The 24,889-nt window shown below is 36.4% G+C and overlaps 1 protein-coding gene across 1 annotated transcript in view; it reads left to right on the forward strand.

The window, feature by feature from the left end:
• Window positions 1–24,889, forward strand: part of Ptp36e (protein tyrosine phosphatase 36E) — a 476,599-nt gene that overhangs the window by 395,400 nt on the left and 56,310 nt on the right. The window lies entirely within an intron of this gene.

Raw genomic sequence — 24,889 nt, forward strand, 5'->3', positions numbered from 1 at the left:
CTTCGTCTTCATTTTTCATTTCAACTTCAATTTTTCAATTTCGACCTCAATTTCAACTTCTTCGATTTCAATTTCAACTTCAATTTCAACTCCAATTTCAACTCTTCAATTTTTGAAATTTCAATTTCAACTTCAATTTCAACTCTTCAATTTTTGAAATTTCAATTTCAACTTCAATTTCAACTCTTCGATTTCAACGTTAATCTTTCAATTTCGATTTCAATTTCAACTCTTCAATTTTTCAAATTTCAACTTTAATTTCCATTTTAACTTCTTCGATTTCAACTTCAAGTTTTGAATTTCATCTTCGACTTCAATTTCCATTACAACTCTTCGATTTCAACTTCAACTCGTCAATTTCAAATTCAATGTTTATTATTTCTATAGTGATTTAATTCCAATGGTTACTTTTATTACACTTTTTATGTCAACACAGCTGCCATAGTTAAAAAATTGTCGCAGCGAGTTCATGGGGTACTCAATCGAATCGGCAGAATCCTTGCTTCAATCTGACGTTCGTATTACGATCATTTCTCGCCGAGATATAGTGAGTTTAAAGAAAAATGGAAATTTGTGCATTTTTTAAGCATATTTTCAGAAACACCTGGCATATCGAAATGTTAATGAAATTGAAAAAACAAAAGGAGTGTCTTGAAGAGAAGGAAGCGTTCTTCCTATTGCTTTTTGCACAAGATTCTACGATAATTTTTTCGCTTTCTGGAGCCAGTTGAAGTTAAAAAGCCCAAATTTACTTCAATGTTGAATAACTCGAATAAAAAAATCGCACAATAATCAACAACCACACAATTTACACATGAAAGATAGACCTTCCAAATGATATTAACACGATTCATCAAAAAAATTTGTTTCTCCCCGTGTGATGTTCCAAAGTTGCACAAAATTTTTGTTAACCGTCATCTCGCTATAACTTTCTAAAAAACCAACATAGCAACAATTTCAAAGAGAGCATCTGAAACTGGAGGCTTCAGGCTTTCAAACCATTGTTTAACGATATCGATACGGCAATTTTCGACGGAGTTATGATCACGTAAAGTGGGACCAATTTTTCGGGTTCGCAGAAGTGATCCCTTAATTCTTTTGAGGAGTGTACTAATGGTTCATTGGTAAAAATTAAGTATGTTAAAAGTTAGACAACTAGCCCCGGTCTTCCCTACCCCCATCCGAAATACGACGAAAGTCGGTACCGACTTCCCCCCATCGTTTTATATCGGAATAAAACTGTATTAGTAAAATATCGGACTCATAGGAGTTCGACGGTTAAAGAGAAACGTTCAGCGCGTTTACCTTCGACAGGTGATCGATCGATCACCTTTGGCATTTTGTTTTTAAATGACGAAACTGTGTGTATTATTTTTCAACGGTTTAACGAAGAACTTGTACAGTAAATTTTGTAAACACTCTACCCTTAAGAATCGTTTCGTTTGAAATTTGAGAGCCATGGACGTCGGTTATTTCTACAAGGATATCGAGTTCGCCAATGGTGAAAATTTAAAGGGATCCGTACCTTAATCGTTAAACTCTCATTAGATTCAGCGCATGTCTGCGAAAGGCTGGAGTCCCTTCGACAAATGTTTGATATCCGTGAAATCAATGTAAATGAGTGAGTGGCAGTTCATTGACACGGCAATCGTATCACCTAAAACGAGATTTGATTCTTATCGAAGGCAAGTTTTAGACGACTGAAACTTGCGGTAATTAATAGACAACGGATCTATAAAGATTCGTAAGCAAAATAAGAATTTTCGAACTGATTTGCTATAAACTAGAGTGAAATAAACATGTATTTTCTTTCTTACTTTGAGTAAAAACATTTGAAGAATTTTTTCAAATTCTGATGTATTATAGTCACTGATGTACGATACGAAGTTACAAACAATAAGAAAAGCAAGTGCGTCCAAACTTCTGATACGCACTGTATAAAGTTTAACACGAAACCTACCGAGCACAAAATGCGATTAAAATGTTTTAGCTTACAGAAATGATAAGGCTCTATTTATTTATACTTTGTGCAATTTTTATCACAATATGTGCTTGGACAAATTAACACTTTACTTACCGGAAGCCTATTAATAGGATTTTCAATAATTGTGCTGTACCAGAAGGAAGTATAGAAATTTTCTTTTACATTGCAATCTTAAATGAAACTATTAGATGACGTTATTGAGGGTGACTTGTTAGTTCACATTGAAAATTGCTGTTGCCATTGAAGGTTCCATTAAACAGTGTTTAGCCTTGTACCATAGATTTTTCAAAATTATGCAATAATCACCGGTCGGTAATGTGTTAATTTATCGAATCAATTTCCATGTAAGCAGCTTCATAATTTCAATAATTGTAAAATGAAAAATATCAAATCGGTCATTTGACCGGCAGTGGTAGGCTTAGTGTTAATGAATATAAAGGAACAGTGTCTCACTTCTACTGAAAAAATATCTCCGATTCTTTAACGATAACTACTGTCTGTCGCGAACGTTATTTACCCGGGTTTCACAAACAATCGCAATCAACAAAACATTAATTTCAGAGAGAAGTGAAATTGAACACATTCCGGCAGGCATTGCGTTCGCGTACTTGTATGATAATTTCAAGCACGGTCCCTCAGCAATAAAACCGTCGATAAAGGTAGATCGCAATTAACAAATGGATGGATTTAATAATAGTAATGTCGTCATCGAATTTCGGGAGATAAACAGTCGCGAGTGCGCGTTATTATTATTGCACAACAGAATCGTAGCGATATAATCGGTAGCGTGGGAAAGTCGACGGTGTCGAATTATTCGCCGAGCTGCCGTCGTCTGTTCGATAAATGTCGCCATTTTGTGGCATTCGGGGGACCACGACGCGCAAAACCGGTATCGGTTCTTGTGGACAGAAAATTGGCGCAGCGGACTGTGGGAAAATATGCTCCCGAGGCACGCTGGATTCTGCTGCGAGAGGAAAGCAAATTTGCAGCGGTCGAGGTGACTTCGCCGATAAAAGCGGGATTACAACTCGAAATTTCGAGTGGAAAAACAAAACTATTCCAATTTCATGCAACCCAGCTCGGCTTTTATTTATTCTCTTGTAGAACTTGTAATTAATACCATTCAATTGCTAGCGAGATCGAAAAGGGTCGGAGCACTTTAGACATCGCAAATAGAAAAAGTATAACCAGATCGAAAAAAGCACATCATAAATAAAATCTATCATTTCATTTTCCCGCCTTGAATGTGTACAAAATAAGTAAAAAGGAAGAGTTAGAGCGACTGTGCTGCCCTCTTAAAAAGGCCCGATCGGCCAGGATTGTGGCGAAGACGACTTGTGCCAAGATCGTGTCGAGGGAAGACTACGAGCCCTCACGCGCATTTGTGGCGTGGCCACAATCTAGTCATCGTGTGCCTTGAACAGCTGCGAGCGGCGACGTTCGGCCACTGTAGTGCCCGTTTGGTGGCGTCGGCCCGCAGGGCTCGAGATGTGGCTAGGCACGCTTTGCTGTATGGGTTGTTATTGCATTAAATATATTGTTTAGTTTTATAGTTACCTATACAGTATGTATTTACCCCGTGTAGTAATATTTACGGGGCAAAATCATCTTACAAGTTTTTCTCAATAAATTTAAAAAAATACAATAACAACGGTTTATTTAATGTAAACCTACATCAACATTTATTATACTTACCTAAAACAACAACACAGAATATATTAATAACTTGTAAACTATTGCACGTTCAGAGTAACTTCAAAGTTGTACGTTTACCTCGCACGTGACTGTTTGGAATTGGTTGATTTAAGCGAGGAAAACACCCCCAAGTAGCCACGTACGTCCCTAAAACGTACGTTTCAGGTCCAGTTCACGTCCAAACGTCCTACGTCCATTCGGCGTACGTTTTAGGGAAGTACGTGGCTACACGTGGCTACTTGGGCTTTATTCTTGGGCGATATCTACGTCGAATAGTTCATACTAACTTATACTACATTAATAAATACAAGCTAGAGAAATTTCGTTCATATTATAATAAAAATAACCAATTAACGGACTTACACCACTCCACCTTAAAACTTATACACTATAAAGTAATTTATTCTCGCTAAACTATATAGAAATTATACAGACGCTTCCATGACTATAATCGAATAAATTTGATATACTATTAGTGGTTGGTACACTGGTAGTGGGAGTCGTGAAGTGACAGCTGGGAAGAAGTGGCCCGACCCAGATATACATACAGGTTAGGTGAGTCACCTAACGTTTGCACGTCAAATATCTTTGTTGTTTCTAAAGATATGTAAAATATGGTAAGGACAAAGTTGAATGGTACAATGGGGCTCATAAGATACCAAACAATTTTGTTTTTATGTCATTTTTTTAGAGATATCAAGTTCAACTCTGTTTTTTAAATGGAATGAAGTATTTTTTAATACATAAAAAAGTACTAACCTATGTATGTCGAAAAGTTAGTAGTTCAGAAGATATTTCAATTTAAATAACTCTAAAACACCATTACTGTCGTACTGAGACGTTAGCGTTTACTTGTGTAACGTTTTAGTACGACAGCAATGGTGTTTTAGAGTCATTTAAATCGAAATATCTCCTGAACTACTAACTTTTCGACATACATAGGTTAGTACTTTTTATAACGAATGTCCAGCTGCATGTATTAAAAAATACCTCATTCCATTTAAAAAACTGAAGGTGACCTTGATATCACTAAAAAAATGACACAAGTTTATAAGTGGAAAAATGAATAGTGCGAAGTACATTTGTTTAATCGACGAACAATTGAAGAGACATGCTGTAAAAATTGCAGGCACAAACTTTATTTCTCACAATCAGCAAGATAATGCAAGTGTTCATACCGCGAACATTATAAAAGAATATTTTACACGGGAAAATATTAAAATTTTGGAGGGGCCAGCCAGGTCTCCAAATTTCAATATTATAGAAAATTGTTGAGCCCATTTAGCCAAATCAGTATGTACCGGCGGAAGACAACTCCGAACCCTCGAAGAATTGAAAACCTCTATTGAACGAAACTGGGTATCGTCAAGCAGAAACGAGGTTATAAATTTATACCGAAACGTTTATTCCAAGTTATACAAACAAAAGGCGAGTTACAAAATATTCAAAGATTATTTTATTATATCATACATATACCCCCCCCCTTATTTTTGTTATTTTAAGAAATGTGTACTATCGTTTTCACGCACCGATTTTTCGATTAATGTTACATATTTTCCAATAAAATTGTTTCTTCTCGTAATGAATACATAGATAACACCCAAGTAGCCACGTGTAGCCACGTACGTCCCAAAAACGTACGCAGAATGGACGTAGGACGTTTGGACGTGAACTGGACCTGAAACGTACGTTTTAGGGATGTACGTGGCTACTTGGGATATTGAAATAATTTTTTATTCTTATTACCCCGTATCCTAAAAAACCATTTATCTGTATAATGTGCTATCTTTTTGTCACGAAGTGTACAACAAGTGATTCGAAAATTGTAAAATATTTTACTACAATCATTACTGCACAGTGTTGTGCTTGAAATATGCGTATTAAGTGGTACGAACACAAGCACTATCAAATAAAACCGGACAAGAACAGAACGATGTTTAGGTCGCGTACATAGACTAAAATATTCCGTCTTATGGGGTGTACACGTCCCCTTGTGCAAAATAGTTAAAGAAACATGACGGAAAACGCGAGACTTGAATAAACTATTCCCGGCGCGCTGCAATCATCGCACGCAACGGAACAGCAAAGAATGGTGAATCTCGTCCGACCAACAGGTCGTGAAATTAAAAGAAGAACACACAAAAGTGTTCTCTCTAACCGTCCCTCTCCCCTATCCTCCGGCTAGCCCCCGGGCGTAAAAAAAGCTCATACATATTAAAGCAATCACGAAACAAAGGAAAATCCTTTGTGCCGTGCTCCCTTTTCGCGTCGAGAGGTGCGTCGAAGGAAACAAACGCGACTGGTAACGGGCGGCAACGTTCATTTTCACGATTGCTTTAACCGATCGTTGCGTCGCTCGACGGACATCGGGTCATTTTGACCCGCAAGCCTATAACGCTTACCTGAGTGTGGCAAACGTTTTTCTCATCGTTGAAATATAAACGCGGTATTGCTAGGCTGAACGTCCATATACAGGGTATGATATGACCCTGTATCTTCAAACTCGGTTTTCTGGAAAACAAGGCGTCAAACGAAACAATTTTATTCCTTTTTTTGTAGTGAAACTTCTTTTGACAGGGTGCAAGCCTAATTTCTAATAAGCGGAGTGGTGGGGATGGTTAGCCGATCCGCTTTCGAGCGAGAGTGTGGTGGCACACACACACCGGCAGACACATATACGTACACAGAATTGCAAGAGTCCGGCATTTAACAAACCACGTCTCGCTAATACACATTTGGGGCCCCTACGTAGTCACAATCCCTATATAAAAGATCAATCTAGCGGGAACGTATCCCAATTTGGCTTACTTTTGCGTTTGCGAGGCGTAATTTGCATTATTCGGCAGAATGTAGCGGAGCCGCGAGAAGCATTGGGCGGCGCAACAGTGCTGCTACTGTCAAGAGACATACATTTTCTTAAATATCGAGAGATGTAGGGTTCTTATAGAAAAAGTTGGAGGCAACCCCGCTAGCAGGAATACGTAAAATGTCAATGCAACGTTCATTATGTTAAACCGTACGTTTTTAAATACACAGTTTGTCAAATACAGAAATACAAACGCGAGGGTTCTGTGACGATAGACTTCCGGTTTGAGCGCTGATGTCTGTTTCTCACATTCAGTCACCGCGAGTCGTCGGTCACTTTATCGGCAATCGGTAATAATTGATTGTTAAGATAACTGTTTCAATTTTTATAGTACATAGAATAATAAAAACATACGCGTGGAGAACCACGCGTGGCCAGGGTTGCCAGATGCTGCCCCTTACGTTTCCGTCCCTCGCCTACAAGCTGCGTTAAGCCTGCCTTCGCTTCCCCCACTCTTACCACTGCCGCTGCCGCGTGCCGCGTGTAGCATGCTACCGAGTGGCGCAGAGAACAGCGTACGCTTATACAAGCTGATTCGCTACGGAAAGGTAGACTATACTGCTATAATGAAATAAATTTATTCGTGTATTGTTAAATAAACACAAATTAAGGTTTGAAAAATGTATATTTGCGACACCCTGCTAATTACAATCACTGCTATTGCTTTCGCTAGTATTCTATTCTACCTAAAGGTAGGCTATACTGCAATAACGAAATAAATTTATTCTTGTATATTGTTAAATAAACACAAATTATGTTTTAAAAAATGTATATTTGCGACCTGCTAATTACAATCACCGCTTTCGCTTCCTATAATTAAATTTTCAAATTCTTGCGGTATACTTTCTTTCTCGTACATATCGCTATTAAAATTCTGTATAAAATCGTCGCTTATAACATAATCGCTACATTTCATATGAGTATTCCTAAATTCTAATTTAACTCTACCGAGTGCAGCAACCATTTGAGGCTGCAGTCGATTGCGATATGCCGTTTTCATTTCACTTATTAGGGAAAAAAATCGTTCAATTTCAGCGTTTGATTGTGATAACGATAAACATGCCAGTGCCAAACTTGAAATATTATTAAATAGTTTTTTACCGTTACTATCACACATGTCATTAATTTCGTACCAAAATTGAACGATTTTTCTCCCTAATAAGTGAAATGAAAACGGCAGATCGCAATCGACTGCAGCCTCAAATGGTTGCTGCACTCGGTAGAGTTAAATTAGAATTTAGGAATACTCATATGAAATGTAGCGATTATGTTATAAGCGACGATTTTATACAGAATTTTAATAGCGATATGAACGAGAAAGAAAGTATACCGCAAGAATTTGAAAATTTAATTATAGGAAGCGAAAGCGGTGATTGTAATTAGCAGGTCGCAAATATACATTTTTTAAAACATAATTTGTGTTTATTTAACAATATACAAGAATAAATTTATTTCGTTATTGCAGTATAGCCTACCTTTAGGTAGAATAGAATACTAGCGAAAGCAATAGCAGTGATTGTAATTAGCAGGGTGTCGCAAATATACATTTTTCAAACCTTAATTTGTGTTTATTTAACAATACACGAATAAATTTATTTCATTATAGCAGTATAGTCTACCTTTCCGTAGCGAATCAGCTTGTATAAGCGTACGCTGTTCTCTGCGCCACTCGGTAGCATGCTACACGCGGCACGCGGCAGTGGTAAGAGTGGGGGAAGCGATGGCAGGCTTAACGCAGCTTGTAGGCGAGAGACGGAAAAGTAAGGGGCCTGGCACGTCTAGCATCTGGCAACCCTGCGCGCGGCAGAAGTGAAACTTCTTGCAGTCTAGTAATGTTTAGAAGTAAATTAAGATTGGAAATGGTAAATAATCCTAATGAAGCGACAATAAGATCAGGAACAACTCTCGATGCAGTATTTGCAAGACATTTAGACAAAATTGAATCAAGAATATTTATATCATATTTTAGCTATCACAAGCCAATTGTTTCAATCATAGAATCATAGAAAATCATAGAGAAAATAATGAACGATCAAAATTTGCGATGCAAAGAAGGAGAACGTATAGGAAAGAAAGAGACATAGTCCATAGCATTTCCCATACTCCAGGCGTGGGCACGGGTGGAGACCCTCAAACGCCTGCTTCCCCGACCAAGCTTTCTTTCGGTGGCGCTCCTCGTGGGTGGTTGATCCACGAGGCCTGCGCACTGCTTACAAGCGAAACGCGTTCTTCTTACATAGTAACGACGGGTCTTGGTGGGGGACAGTGGGCGCTACGGTGGGGACAGTTTTGCCTCAATTGAGGCAAAATTGCCCACGCCTGCCACACAGTGTCGCCAGATGAGGGGAGTCACGGTGAAATGATGTACCCTCTCTCTGATGACCAGAGTACATGCGCGTGCGCGATGGGGACGCAACAATGACATGACATTTCGCAGGTTTTAGGTTATTGCCGAGTAAAATTCGCCCATTTACTTATTTCACATACTATGTAATTATTGATCCCTTTATGTCTATGTTGTGACTTGTATTTCTTTAAAATGTAACGTTACAAATAAAACATAATTTGTCAATTTATCATGTAGAAGAAAAATGAGTGAATTTATTATCCCAGTCTCTTTTATGCAACTATTTTTGAGGAGCGTATGAGGGTTAACAGTGTTAAAATATATTATGATTTATTGATTTTACTGGAATGTAACTCAGTACTACATACATACATACAGATTTCAAGATTTTTTCAATTGTACATATAAATAGTAAGCATTCATACTTCGCTTCACGACTGAAACTCCCACATGTTACAATTAATTTTATTTATAATAAAGAATGTTTACAGTCTCTATTTAGAACGACCCACATGATTCATTTCATTAAGTAGGTATATGTACATAATAGGTACGATACGATACGCGGCAATAACCTAACCCCTACGAAATGTCAGTCGTTGTTGCGTCTCCATGGTCTCCATCGCGCACGCGCAACGTGTCACATATTACTCTGGTCATCACAGAGAGGGGGTATCTTGTATTCCCCTCGAGTGACGGTTCGGTCACTTTCTGGCGACACTGCTGCCACACGCTCTCCTTCTTTGCGTCGCAAATTTCGATCGTTCATTATTTTTTCTATGATTTTCTATGATCCTATCATTGAAATAATTGGCTTGTGGTAGCTAAAATGTGATATAAATATTCTTGATTCAATTTTGTCTAAGGGTGGATTTATAGTGGAGCTGCGAGCATCGATGTTAGCGGCGCAGTGAAAAGAAACCAACATTCGTGACAACACCCATAGGGTGGATTTATAGTGGAGCAGCGAGGTGAGCTGTGCGGTGAAAAAAAAGAAAAACAAAGAAAATACATATGTATTTTTTCATTAGTATGTGTCGAAATGTTGTCACGAATGTTGGTTTCTTTTCACCGCGCCGCTATCATCGATGCTCGCAGCTCCACTATAAATCCACCCTTAATGTCTCGCAAATTCTGTATCGAGAGTTGTTGCTAATCTTTTCGTCGCTTCATTAGGATTATTTACCATTTTCAAACTGAATTTCCTTCTGAACATTACTAGACTGCAAGAACTTATTTGTACATGTGTAGAATCACCCCTGTTTGGTTTTACTACGATTTTCGGCCCACCCTGTATGTAGCTAAAATAGTGCGCGATTTGAAAGCACACAGTGCCTCGCGAAAGTATCTGAACGTTTACATTTGCAAAGCTTAGCATACGAATGAGTATGTTGTGCAGTATTTAACCCGGTGTCCTGTAACATAATGCTAGACTCTCGTGACATTGACGCTATCTTTCAAACAGAATTAACCAAATTTGAATATTGAAAACGTTTTAGCGCGAAAGATCACCATAGTTTATGTTCTGCATACTCACTCACAGGGAAAATCGTACGGTGTGCGTCGACGGATATTTTATTTTGACTAATTGTAAGTTTAGTACCAGGATAACGATGCTCACAAAAATTGCATTACCAATTTCGAGTTTAATATATTTTCATAACTTGAATAGAAACTGAAGGAACAAAAAAATATATAAAAAAAGCCATTTAAAAACCACGCTTATATTAAAATGCACTAAAAAGGAGTAAATAATTTTTTTATACATTAGCGACTATAAATAAAAGCGTGGAGCGCTAAACTATATTCACGTAATCTTCGAGGGCGCTCCACGCTTTTATTTATAGTCACTAATGCCTAAAAAAATTATTTTCTCCTTTTTAATGCATTTGAATATAAGCGTGGCTTTCACAAATTTTTTTTATATATTTTTTTATTTTCTACTTTTTAGTGTTTTTTAAGTGGAACGCGAGATATAGTAATATTGGTATGAAATAGTAAGATATATAGAAACGCAAGATATGGTAATACGCGAGATAGAATGAGGGGATGCCTCCGAGAGATGACGCGACGTCTCTTGATGGAGTCCGAAATTGTCCGAAATGGAAATGAATGAACGGAACGCCACACTGAGCTCCTTCGGTGCGAAGTGGGTCAGTGGAGTGGGGATGAGTCGGAGTGGGAACACGTAGTGGAGTAGGGAGTGCTGGCGCGCGGAGTGGGGATCGCTAAACGCGATGACGTACTACGGAGCGTCGTGCGGTGAGGTGTGACGGTTAATATTAAAATTTGGTTTTTCTCCTAGACGCACAGTTTTCTTTTTAATTTGTATTTTAATATTGCATTGTCATCCAGTTCTGAGCTATGTTTAAAGTTTCAAGTCTCTAGCTCATCGGGAAGTGATTTAAAATTCGATTACAATATTTGACGCATACAACGACAACTCGGCAAGCTAATATAAGCGTGGTAAAAATCATTTTTTAATTCAATAATGTGACCAAAATTGACCTCGCTTTCAAAATCGTTAGATATATTAAATAACGCATTACATAATGTACATAATAACAATTGTTTGTATTTTTATATTCACACACACACACACATATCTACACTTTATATCTGCAGTTTCAAATACAAGTCTTATTTAGTTTTTTGCAGTGTGTTGTTTTCATATAAACCTACAAAACAAAGTTTTAAAATGTGCCTTTTCATGATCCCATGTAATTTCTTCCGATTGGACCAATTATACAATATACCAATATAATATACAGATTGATAATAATAATAGATAGAACCAATGCTTCTAATTTCTGATAAAAGGTCAGGTCGTTTGATCCGATTTCAGAGAAGTTGTCTATCATTTTATCCGGAACTGTATATGAAAATTGTATGAATGAGTGACATCAATGAAATTTAAATGTTCTGCTTCTCTTTGTTTCTCGTCCGTATGAAATGTCAGTATTGCGAATATTAAATATACCACTGCCGATAGAGTTCTGTGGAAACTTCACGTGCCTCGCTACTGGTAGTTCTATATAACTAATTCTCTCAATAGTCAGTTGATTGGCCACCGCCACCCAGTTTAATCCAATAATAAGGCAAACTAACGAAATCTGAAATTGCGAGATGTTAACTCTCAGGTCCCGAAATAAACTTTCTATACATTTCTATTTCATATAACAATGAAAATTTAATAGAGAGCTGCGTTAAAAATGCCATAAAGCTGGTCGAACATTAATAAAGCGGACTAAAAAGTATAAAATAATTTTTCCTAGCCCCATACAGATTCCTAACCCCGTACAGATAGTCCTGAAAATTTGTGATTGTGAATTTTTAATAGCTATGAAAATACTTGTAATATTTAAAACGAAAAACGTGGGGTGCAAGATAATACATAGTAATTAATGTAGAGAGTAGCTGTCGCTGAGAAAAATCGCACAACAGTTCATATTATTTGCAGTGCAATAAAATTGTTAATGATTTAGGTGAATTATTCATGCATCAATTATCTATTGCATGCGCCCCACGTTTTTCGTTTTAGATCTTACAAGTATTTTCATAGCTATTAAAAATTCACAATCACAAATTTTCAGGACTATCTGTACGGGGTTAGGAATCTGTATGGGGCTAGGAAAAATTATTTTATACTTTTTAGTCCGTTTTTTAAACGTGGTGTTTTTTAAAAATTTATTTTATACTTTTTAGTCCGTTTTGAAAACGTGGTATTTTTAAAAAATTAATTTTTATTTAAATAATTATTTTCGTTTACGAGGCGTAATTTCCATTATTCGGAAATTACATAAAGTCGAATAAAGCAAATTAAAATTCTTATACAATCTACAATTTTTTACAATTTGGATTCAGCTATGTACACTATTTCGTTGCAAATGTGTTGAATGTTAATTTTTTAATACCACAAAAATTGATGGTATATTTTGGTGTGTTTAGTGAGGAAAAAACAGATTATATGGCATTTGAATTTACCGCCTAATATTGACCAAGCGTCCATAGGTCACTTGGCTCTGATTGGCCAATTTTGAATACGTCGTTCGTATGTATGTTCTGTTTGCTTTGTAACCTTCACGTGGTTTTCAGTTCAGTCCGGCATGGCATGGAAACGGCTCACTTAGAATAATCTTCAAACGTAATTTCTCTGTTATAGCAAGTATGTTAAAAAAATGGTTTTATTGAGTATCTCCCCATAGTATTTTTCACTTTTACATATATTATATTCTAAATATTTTTCAGACGCAATAGTTTTCTCGTGAAAAAGATACACATCAGGATCGAAACGTCGAGGTTTTAATTAATTTGCAAAATTGCTGTTGTTTTCATCATTGATCGAACCTGTGCGCCGAGATCATTACAAGTTGATTACCAAAATTACGATCGATAATCATATTTAATTTAAAGCAAATTACGCTTCGTAAACGAAAAAATAGGACTTTTGAGGGCGATAGCGCCTCAGTCGATCTTTTATCTAGCGTTTTCGACTATTGAAAAACCCCATTTTTGTATTATTACAATCCTGTAAACGAGCCTACCGCCTCAAGACCAAGTGGGACTAATACATGTTTAGCATCTCTAATAAATTGCGATAATCTACTGAAAAGATAGTTGTCTTACACTTTTGTCCGCTACTGTATATCACATGTGGTACCATTTTCATTAGAAATATGCCACAAGTAAGTTGGTGAAAGTCCCATAAAAAAATTATGAAAAATAAAGAAGTTTTGTAATTGGATTAGCAGTGGTTCACATCGATATCTCCGATCCGGTATTGGATTACGCGAGATGTTTACATTGCTCAATGACCGAGGCAGCTCGAATTTCTTGGCCCCTAGCGGGGTTGCTCCTCAGTGGAATGGGTAGGCGAACTTTTTTAGAACGGTCACCTCTCACTCTCCGTCGAGCTTAGATTGGATCTTTACTGTACTAAGGTTTTTGGGGTCGCCGATCACGAATTTAATGTTAGATTAATATTCTAATTAATCGTCCGTGAAGAAGAAATTACATTTTAATTGAATAAGTTATTTTATATATTTTAAATGTTATTTCATAAAAAATAGTTTATATTCTTATAATAGTAAAGTGTTAAAAACAAATATAAGAATATTAATACAAATGATAAACAATTTTCTTAATCTGCTTATTTGTACTATTAGTCCAGTCGGCAGGTCGAAAAAAAGGCGTCTATTCGGAAAGTATTCCGAACTTAATGAAATTTTGACACGTCATTTAGGGGTACTCTGGGGTGTCGAATCTCAGTTTTCAACCTCGAGGACCCTGTGCTAACTTGGGGAGGGGGAAAAAACCACAATTTTTATTACCTTGTTTTGGTTTTTCGCCTATTACTCAAAAACTGTGGGCCCTATGAACTTTTGTCTTCCATTTTTGGAAAGAGCATTAAATTTCCTTCAAATTTCACTGGTCAATCTTTTTTTTTTGACCAAATAGGCACCGAGAGACAGGCGTTCAAAATTAGGAAATTAAGTGGTAACTGACGAATATAGGGAAAGACGGAGCAAATTACACTGTCCAACAACAAAAATGTTTCCATATAACTGTTGGGTGTATCTTATACAGTTTTTAGCGCTGATTCCGAATCTGGTCTTAATTTTTCTCCTACACGCACAGTTTTTGAGAAATTTGAGTTTGAAAAAAAAACACGTTTTTCGACTTTGAACAGATATTATGATGTTATTATAAAAGATATTGTATTATTCTTTACAGCAAAAGATTCTCTAGACTTTCCCGAATCCAGTGATGTGCAATAGTAATACATTATGATTGTTTAAACATGTTTAAACAATTATTAAAGACGGAGAGGCATCACTTTTGTACACATTTTCGAGGATATTTTTCAATTAAAAAAAAAAAAATAAGAGTCTAAGGGTCCAGCGGAAAATCGAATTGCACCACGCGATAGAGCAGACTTTTATCTTGAGAAACCACTCTTTCAACTTTCCAACGTTGACATTTTTTTCGATCCTGAAAGTCCAATCGCCAGGTCGAAAAAAGGGCGTCTACCTGCAAAGTATTCCGAACTTAATGAAATTTTGACACGTCATTTAGGGGTACTCTGGGGTGTCGAATCTGAGTTTTAGACTTCGAGGACCCTGTGCTAACTTGGGGAGGGGGAAAAAACCACGATTTTTGTTACCTGTTTTTGGTATTTAGCCTATAACTCAAAAACTATGGGTCCTACGAACGTTTTTGTTTCGTTTTTGGAAAGAGCATTAAATTTCCTTCAAATTTCACTAGTCAAACGTATTTTTTGATTCAATAGGTACCGAGAAACAGGCGTTCAAAATTAGGAAATGTTTCTCAAAGTGTCATTTTGAGCCACACATTGTGACATTTAGCAGGAAATTGCAGGTTTTTGGCTCACAAATTTAGTTTTTCAACATATCTACAAATAATCTACATACTATACATACGAATTTGAGAAATACGTAAAAAAAGTCTCTCTTTCTCCAAAAACCCTTGTACTCTTATCAATCTGACTTCACATGGTTTGGAAAGGGGGGATGGTGTCCGCTGACAAGTGCCTAATGTTATAATTGCAGTTTATTCCCTATTCCGGGAGTTGGGGGGGGGGGGGGGGGTGTCCGAAGGAGGGTGTGAAAATGTAAGAGGTATACATAGTATGTAGATTATTTGTAGATATGTTAAAAAACTAAATTTGTAAGCCAAAAACCTGCAATTTCCTGCTAAATGTCACAATGTGTGGCTCAAAATGACACTTTGAGATACATTTCCTAATTTTGAACGCCTGTCTCTCGGTGCCTATTTGGTCAAAAAAAAAGATTGACCAGTGAAATTTGAAGGAAATTTAATGCTCTTTCCAAAAATGGAAGACAAAAGTTCATAGGACCCACAGTTTTTGAGTAATAGGCGAAAAACCAAAACAAGGTAATAAAAATTGTGGTTTTTCCCCCTCCCCAAGTTAGCACAGGGTCCTCGAGGTCGAAAACTGAGATTCGACACCCCAGAATACCCCTAAATGACGTGTCAAAATTTCATTAAGTTCGGAATACTTTCCTATTAAAAGTACCTGGCGACTGGACTATATGTTTCATCCTAAGAATCAGAATCAATAGATTTATTTTCTATCGATACATCCGTTAATAGTGGTCAAACTTCAAAGGGTATTCGTTTCTTAGATATTTTAGGTTGAATATCACTCTGAAAAATATATGGATACGACTGTACTATCACCCTGTGGAATATATACACTACCGGCCAAAAGTTTGGAATCAGTTGCTGATTTTTGTAAAAATCGAATATATCGATAAACTTTGAAATGATCCATCGTTATTGTATACGAAGGTAGCGATAAATGACTATCGTTGCCTTCTCTCAATATGCACTAGGTGATATTGAGTACCTTGGGTGGAGAGTAAATGCGAAACTGTATTAACTATATACACTTTATTATTTATACTACACGTATAATGGTTCGCGATGTATCTGTCCTTTCGGAGAGTGCGTCTCGTCCGTCTGTCCATTTCCGATTTGTTCTGAGTCTGTCTAGTCGTGTCCTGTCTATCGTCAGTTTGGTTTTTTCGTGATTGGATGATTTTGGATTTAGGTGGGAAAATGTAGCGTTTCGTGATTTGGCGTAGGTGTATTGGGAGGAGTTTTTACGTTGATGAGAGTGGGAAACTGTCAGCACATTTCTCGGTATTGTCTTCGTTCGTCAATGGCGTTATTTATGATAGCATTTCCGTTTGTCGTTTCGGTCGCAAGTGTTGTCCATCTGTCGGGGTCGAGATTGTCGAATTGCGGTGGTCATAAACTCATTTAGTCGGTCGATTCGCAGCTGATTCGCACGTGTTTTTTCTGGATAAAAATATCCCTTTCAGGTATGTCCCTTTGTCGCTTGAAGGAACGGTACGGTACGCGCGACCTTCGGTGTTGCCGTCGCAATAGTTATAATGTCAAATATTAACTAGTTGAATAAAATTTTTTAACAGATTTCAGCATTTTCTTATGTTCATAATGCTCTTGTATAGTTTATAAACCGATCTTACTTCTTCTATAAGAAGCATGGAAAAATATCAAATTAGGAACATTCGAAAAACTAATTGCCAAGATGCCCTAAATATGTCAGCCTGGTATTAGAAATAAAGGCGGGTTTTTAATGAAAGATCAATTTGAAGAAAAATAAGCATTCCTTGCTAAAAAAAAATAATACAAAATGTAAAACACTGCTCGTGAGTTTTTTGACAAGTTAATCTTCCTTGGTTGTTCTAAAGGCATTCAGCTCTTCTTATAAACCTTCTGTTCCTCTGATTATACGCCGTGATTCCAAACTTTTGGCCAGCTGTGTATCTCTTCATTTGTTTTATCCAAAGCTCAAGATGTCTTTTCGATAGTAACATAGAATCCTCAATTTTAAAATATTTATATGTCGATACCGATTTTTCAATTTTTATTGAAAAATTTGTTAACCAAATTATTATTATTATATGTTGTTAAATATATAGAAATTAGACTCCAGGACTCATTAGTTAGATCCGACAGCAAGCTCACAATCGTGTTGGTATTCTGCTGTCTTGCATTGAAAATTTTTTTTTGTTGTAGACATATACACAAATACTTTCGGACAATCTTTCGGACTTTCGAGTCCGAAAGTCCGAAAGAACAATATTCAATATAAAATTATTCTCTAAATTGTACAGATTTAACACAATATGAAGAAATAAGCGTAACAGTTCACATTAATTGAATGAAGGAAAACTGAACTACAAAGATACATATAATTTAGCAATGTTAAAATTAATTTTTGGAGCTAATTTTTATAGTTCCTTATAATTTTAACTATTATTTCTTAATATTCACTTATAAAAATGACAAGATTGATTTTATTAGACTTTGTGCAGCTCCTATTGTAATATGTGTTCCACTAAAGATATCTATACAATCATTTCTTATGAAATTATTTTTATTATATCAATAATCGTAAAATAAAAGATCTGGAACCAGTCATTTTCACTGGTGATGGTAAGTTTAATGTTAATGACATCGCTCTACTCGGATGAACAAAATTCTTTACTTCGAAAAATTGTACTTTGGCCAGCTTTTGGGCAATTTTTCAGACTGTGCGTTGTATGTTAGGAAAGTAGAATAAAATTTGAATCCTATAAAACACTCATTATCGGTAAACGCAGTCGCGAAGCTCGTAAACCCCATTGGCTGAAACGTGGTTTCGCTTGAACCCGGTAGCCGGATAAGGGGGTCAAAAGTACCTCTAAACCAAATTGAATTGGCAGTAGGCCATTCGATAGCTTGTTCAAAGAAAATACTTTGTACCGATTTTCAACCCTATATGTCGATATGGGGAATAGTAATGACATAACAAAGAAAATCAGGTTTTACCGTAATTAGCCATTAGAATGCACGTCTATAGCTTCGAAACCGAGTTTTCAAAAATAAAAAAATGTTGAAATGCCGATTTCTTGTAGAAATTATGAAATACTAAGTTTATATTGTAACAGTTTTCGCTTCTCATTGTGGTTGTTAACATATCATTTTTCATGTTTTTCAAAGTAGAGGACATAGTTGAAAAAATCAAAAAACGATAATAGAAATTCGGCAGGGCCCGCTCTAGGGGCGGGCAACCCGGACGTTTGTCCGGGGCGCCATTTTGGCTATAAGTGTGAGAAAAATATTGATGTGTTAAATGCCTAATTAATAGAAAATTTCACATATCGATTTTTTCGTTCGCTAAAAATTTACAGTGCGTAGTTTAAAGTTAATTAAGAACTTTTTACGTTCGACTACTACACAAAATCGTTTTAATGGTTTGGCCATTTTGGCAATTGAGCATGAAATTGCCGATCAAGTATATTTAAAAGATGTAATAAAAAAGTTTGCAGAACTGAAAGTAAGAAAAGAAAGTTTTTTGTGATTTTAGCGTAGTTGATGTTGCCGTGTTTTATTTTCAAAATAATGGCATTTTAATTGTTTGTGCAATAACACATATTTAATAGCATTGGTTAACAATTTGTGGCTAGATACAGGTATTTCTTAATTCATTTCAACTGTTTTGCACTGCTTCATTATCAATGTTATGTTAATGTTATATGTTTCTTTTTAAATACATGCTTTTATTAAAATTTAAATAAAATGATTTGATCTTTATTGAAAATAAAAAATATTCTCAACTTTATTTTAAAAATATGTATATGTATATTCTTAAGGGACGGCAATTTGTCTTTTTGTCCGGGGCGACGTAACCGCTAGAGCGGGCGCTGAATTCGGTTACCCTTGGAGGTTATATACATTTCTCCTTTTTTTCTATATGACTAACCGGCACTTATCGCATAATATATTACCAACGATAATGGTTTTTTCAAACGTTCGACCACTTTTCAGCTTCGTACGTCTTCATTATTAATTTTTTTGTTTTGCTTCGGTGACTTCCAAAGCGAAGAATTACACCCAACACATCGCGAATATCTAGTACTCATCTTAACAATTATACACTTATATTAATTTAAATATTTGTAACGTTTTGTAACGTCGCAAAACTGCTAAGCGCTCCAGATTAGTTCAGACCGGAACGCCCTCTGGCAGAAATCGGTTTAATCTTGGAAGTTATATCGATTTCTGCCGGAGGGCGCTTGAAAATTAACGGTTTTTAATTTTTTTAACTGTGTACCGCCACCTTGAAAAGTCTGAAAAACTTCTACGTTAACAACCGCAATGAGATGCTTAAGCTGCAAAAATATAAACTTAGTATTTCATAACTTCTACAAGAAATCGGCATTTCGACATTTTTTATTTATTAAAATTCGGTTTCGAAGCTAAAAATTCAGAAAAAATTCCTAGATCTGCATTCTAATAGCTAAAATATACTCGATCTTGCTCAGAATTTTCTATTGAAGAGGATAAGAGAAATGACGGGAAAACCTGATTTTCTTTGTCACCCCATTACTACCCCGTATGTCGACATATGGGGTTGAAAATTGGCACAAAGTATTTTCTTTGGATAAGTTATCGAATAGCCTACTGCAAATTCAGTTTGGTTTATTCTTGTCCAGCTTAGTAACCGCGTTATTGCGCTCGTCTTTGTTAAGGATGTTCTGGAGGTATATAAAAACGCAACAAAATTTTTGAAAATTTTACAAGATATAATTCTTACTATTATAATTAATGCAATTATCAAAGTTTGGGTTCGATTCACTGCACCGTTTAAGAATTATAGCAACTTAAAGTTTGCACATTTTAACACGTCTTCTTATGGAGAATTCATAAAATTTCACTTCAAACCCTATTTAAACCTTGAAGAAACGCAACTAGAAACTCCAGTTTTTTTATATATAGTAAAAATTATGTAATTAATTATGTTCAAAATTTATTAGGATTGACTAAACAGTTACAGAGCAAAAAATTATAAACTGTTACAAAACGTGAAATTTATCGTGTTGTTCTTCTCACTAGCATGGAAACGCGACAACTGTGTAGACCACTGAATATAGCTACAATCAGAGGGTACAATTATTCGCAAAAGTCACTTACAATTTTTTATAATATCAAGACAATTTGATTAAAAAATAAATATAACATGAAATTCACTAATTAAACGAAAGCTTTTTAAATTAATCTATTCTTTTAGTGCAAAATATACTCATGAATAGCTTTCATTGCTAATATATTGATGGATTTCGAATTTCTTGTACTTTTGTCTCCCAATGTACCTCCAGAACATCCTTAATCAACCCCGTGCATACAATCCCGGAATGGAGACTTGTGCCGATGCTAATTGAGACAATTTCTCGTGGCAATTCGCATGGTTGACGCGCGATAATCCGTGTGCTGCGCGATATCCCGAGATCGACATTATACGAAAGACAGTCGAAGTTATTCGCGATCGGAAACGATGACCGACACAGTTTCTCCATTCTCCGATTAACATTAAAGTCACTCGAAACGCGGCCGCGGAGTCTTATCGATCGCGATGTGACACTGAGACTACAAAATGCAAATATCATAATGCAAATGCCGCTGGAGGTATTAGCATAAAGATGTATCCGAGGAAAGGGACGGCCAGGGAACGACGAAATTTTTACTTAACTCTCCCTGCAGGCTCTCGCTCTTGGCCGAGTTCCTGACAGTAGTAATAGATAGTCTGTGTCAGACACGAAATTCCATTCTCTATGGTAACTACTGGTAATATCTGTGAAAGCTAACGCCAAGTTGCCGAGAGAGACATTCGGATTCGCGGCGAATTTGTGGACAAACAATTCCCGAATCGCACTACTTTGTTCGATAAGGCTCCTCTCGGAACCGCGATCTTCGAACGGTTTGTCAAATGTTATGATTAGACTGCGGATACTCGTGCAAAATAGTCTGCGTCGTTCGCCGGAAGCGACAGCCAAATAGAACTTTGCGTGTCTCTTCTACAATTTAAATGTATCGAAAATATTATATCAATATTCTCTTATTCTTCAATCCAGGTACTGTTTTAATGTTCACCCACTGATGTTTGCCATCAACGCATAAAATCTACAATCTAATTATGATTCACTCTTTCTAACGTCCTTATGCGTCTTCTTTTAATATTCTTCGCCAAACTTATCGATTTTTGGATACTATTTTGAAATCTTTTCAAGAACGTTGTGTTAAAAAGGGTGATTTTTAATATCTTTTTAGCTGCTTTTTTCCTTGCGTAACCAGAAATTTTTACCATCCTCCTATAAATTTTTGCCCTTTTTTCTATGGCATCCAGTATATTTGAACGAGAAGATGCGAGAAACCCAAGTTTCGATCCTAGAGGATCAATGGTTCCAAAGTAATAAATGTTTAAAGTTGATAACGCTAGACTGCGAATTTATATGCAAAGTAAAAATGATCTGCATTGATTACAAGGTACAGGAACTACATAGACCAGCGGTTTCCAACCTTTATGCTACCATGCCTCCCTAAAAGAAACTTTTTCTCCACGCCTCCCTATATCTTCTAATCGATATAATAATATAGACACGTTTTAAAATACTGAAAACTACAATTAACAGAATAATAACAATAGGAACATGCATATTTATTTTTATATTAAATTAATAATTAAACTACATCTAATGCATCAAAATTTAATGCGAGTGTTCATGTTGTTTATTGGCACAAAGTTTATCAAATCTTGGGGGCAATGTGGAGACTGCCACTCGTAACTCTTTTTCAACTATTAACCTGGTTCAATATTTGGTTTTCATTGCAGCCAGTGTCGAAAAGCTCGTTTCGCATAAATAAGACGTTACAAACGGTAGAAGCACATGCATTGCTTTGCAATACAAAGATTCATACTCTCCATTAAGATTCACCCAAAATTGAATTATGGTTTCATTTTGAAACTTTTGTTTCAGTGAACTGTCGCATGATAATTCTGTCAATTTTTCCTTTTCGATGGTTGTCAGCTCAAATTCGTCTTCTTGATTGTCGATAAATGGATTCTGTATCCACAAAACCTTTGAGAAATCAAGGTCTTTGAAATCATTTGAAAAATGCAGCACTGAACCACCCAAGTGTTCGATAAAAAGATTTATGCTCGCTTCAATATTGGCTGTGTCCTAGAAATCTCTTGAAAGTGAAAACATTTCCAACTCATTCTTTTGTAAATTTGATTTCCATAACTCCAGTTTTTTAATGAAAGCTTTTACTTTGTCTTTTTGAACAAGGGGGTGCATTTGTGATCCCTGCATTGATTTATTTAAACCGCTCAATTTTCCAAAAATTTCAACCAAATAGGCAAGTTTAACAATAAAATTATCATTTGTCCACAAATGTGCCGCTTCATGGTGGTTTTCTTCAAGAAAGGTTGCTATTTCTTCTTTGAGCTGAAACACCTTTTGAATCTCTTTTGCACGAGATAGCCAGCGAACTTTGCAATAATACAGAAGTGAGGTATAATTAGCTCCCATATCAACACACAGCTTTGCAAACAGCCTAGCTCTTAAAGGACTGTTCTTAATGTAATTTATAATTTTTATAACTTCCGTAAAAATGTTGTTCAGTTCCTCGCTCATATGTTTTGACACTAAAGCTGCTCTGTGAAGCATACAGTGCGTCTAGATATCATATGGTGCTTTCTTTTTGACCAATGCTTCATGAAGACCTGCTTTGTGTCCGGACATTGAGTGTCCGTCGGTGCACAGTCCAATGCAATTATTCCACGTTATGTCGTTTTCGTAAAAAAAACTGTCTATTATATTAAACATCTGAATGGATGTGGTCTTTCCAGGAATGGGTTTGCAAAATAATATATCTTCTAATATATTATTTTCCGCAACATATCGAACGAATGCAATTAAATGGGCATCTTTAGCTATATCAGTTGCCTCATCTACTTGAATGGAGAATTTCGAAGTACGCAGCCGAGATACTAATTGATCGTAAATATCTTCAGATATATCATTGATTCTTCTTCCGACTGTATTATCAGCGAGCGGAATTTGTCGCAACTGTTTTGCGTACGATTCGCCGAATAGAAACGGAGCGTTTGCAAAGGCGTCATTTTTAAAATCTTCAGCTCCGGATAATTTTTTAATAGGGCTTAAATGAATGTATTACAAAAATGTAAGAAAAATAAAAATAAACATTACTTCACTGAATTTGTGCTGTTACGTTACGATATGAAGTTTATTTATTTGTAGATAATATGGTATGAACATTAATTTTTTATTAAAAATTTTGGCGCCTCTCCGGTTGGAAACCGCTGGTCTAGGGGCCACTTTAGGCCGTCCACACACGGGTCGATTGTAATCGCGTCGTGAAGTTCGTACGTCTTGCTCGTCATGTACGATTCATGCGGCGGACGCGATTCCGTCCACACACGGGTCGATCGTCGATTCGGTCGACGCGATTCCAGTCGCATGCGATTCCCCCTCCACGTGACTTCCAATGCAAATGAATGGAGACCCGCACACGGGTCGATTCGTGGTCAACTGAAATCGGCAAGACTGAAATCGCCGCGATTCCAATCGCGTGCGATCGGAAGCGAAGCAGAACAATCGCGTGGATCGTACGATTCGCGCGACTCATGGAGGTAAGTTTGTGCAGTTCATGTCATTTAAATGGTTTGGCCATTATTTTTTGTAGTTTGAGTGCATTGCACTCTTCGATGTGGTCTATGTATTTAGGAGACATAGGTTATTTATTTAGTTATTACCTTTATTATCTTTTTTTATGTTATTACGCATACTAATAACATTAAGGTAAGCTTTTTATTTACATAGTTGAATATAATCATGTAGGTTTATGAAAAACAAAAACAAAAGGCAAAGTAAAAAAAAATTGAAGTCACAGGGATTGATAAACTGTTGTACAATTTTCTGTGGAGCAAAGCTCTCCTTTTGTAACTCCTCAGTTGAGCATTGCTCCTCATAGATGAGGTTGGTGGAAGTTCAACAGATTTCCCTGAATCTTCGCTCAATATACCAAGTGGTAATACTTCCGGATTAAATAGACCTGAGAAGACAACTCCCTAAGAACACTCCCACTCCACAGAAAATTGTACAACAGTTTATCAATCCCTGTGACTTCAATTTTTTTTTACTTTGCCTTTTGTTTTTGTTTTTCATAAACCTACATGATTATATTCAACTATGTAAATAAAAAGCTTACCTTAATGTTATTAGTATGCGTAATAACATAAAAAAAGATAATAAAGGTAATAAATAAATAATAACTTATATAACCTAAATACATAGACCATATCGAAGAGTGCAATGCACTCAAACTACAAAAAATAATGGCCAAATCATTTAAATTACATGAACTGCACGAACTTACCTCCATTGTTCTGCTTCGCTTCCGATCGCACGCGATTGGAATCGCGGCAATTTCAGTCGGGCCGATTTCAGTCGACCACGAATCGACCCGTGTGCGGCTCTCCATTCATTTGCATTGGAAGTCACGCGGAGGGGAATCGCATGCGACTGGAATTGCGTCGACCGAATCGACGATCGACCCGTGTGTGGACGAAATCGCGTAC

Source organism: Lasioglossum baleicum, chromosome 7 (assembly GCF_051020765.1).
Source record: "Lasioglossum baleicum chromosome 7, iyLasBale1, whole genome shotgun sequence".
Classification (NCBI taxonomy): Eukaryota; Metazoa; Arthropoda; class Insecta; order Hymenoptera; family Halictidae; genus Lasioglossum; species Lasioglossum baleicum.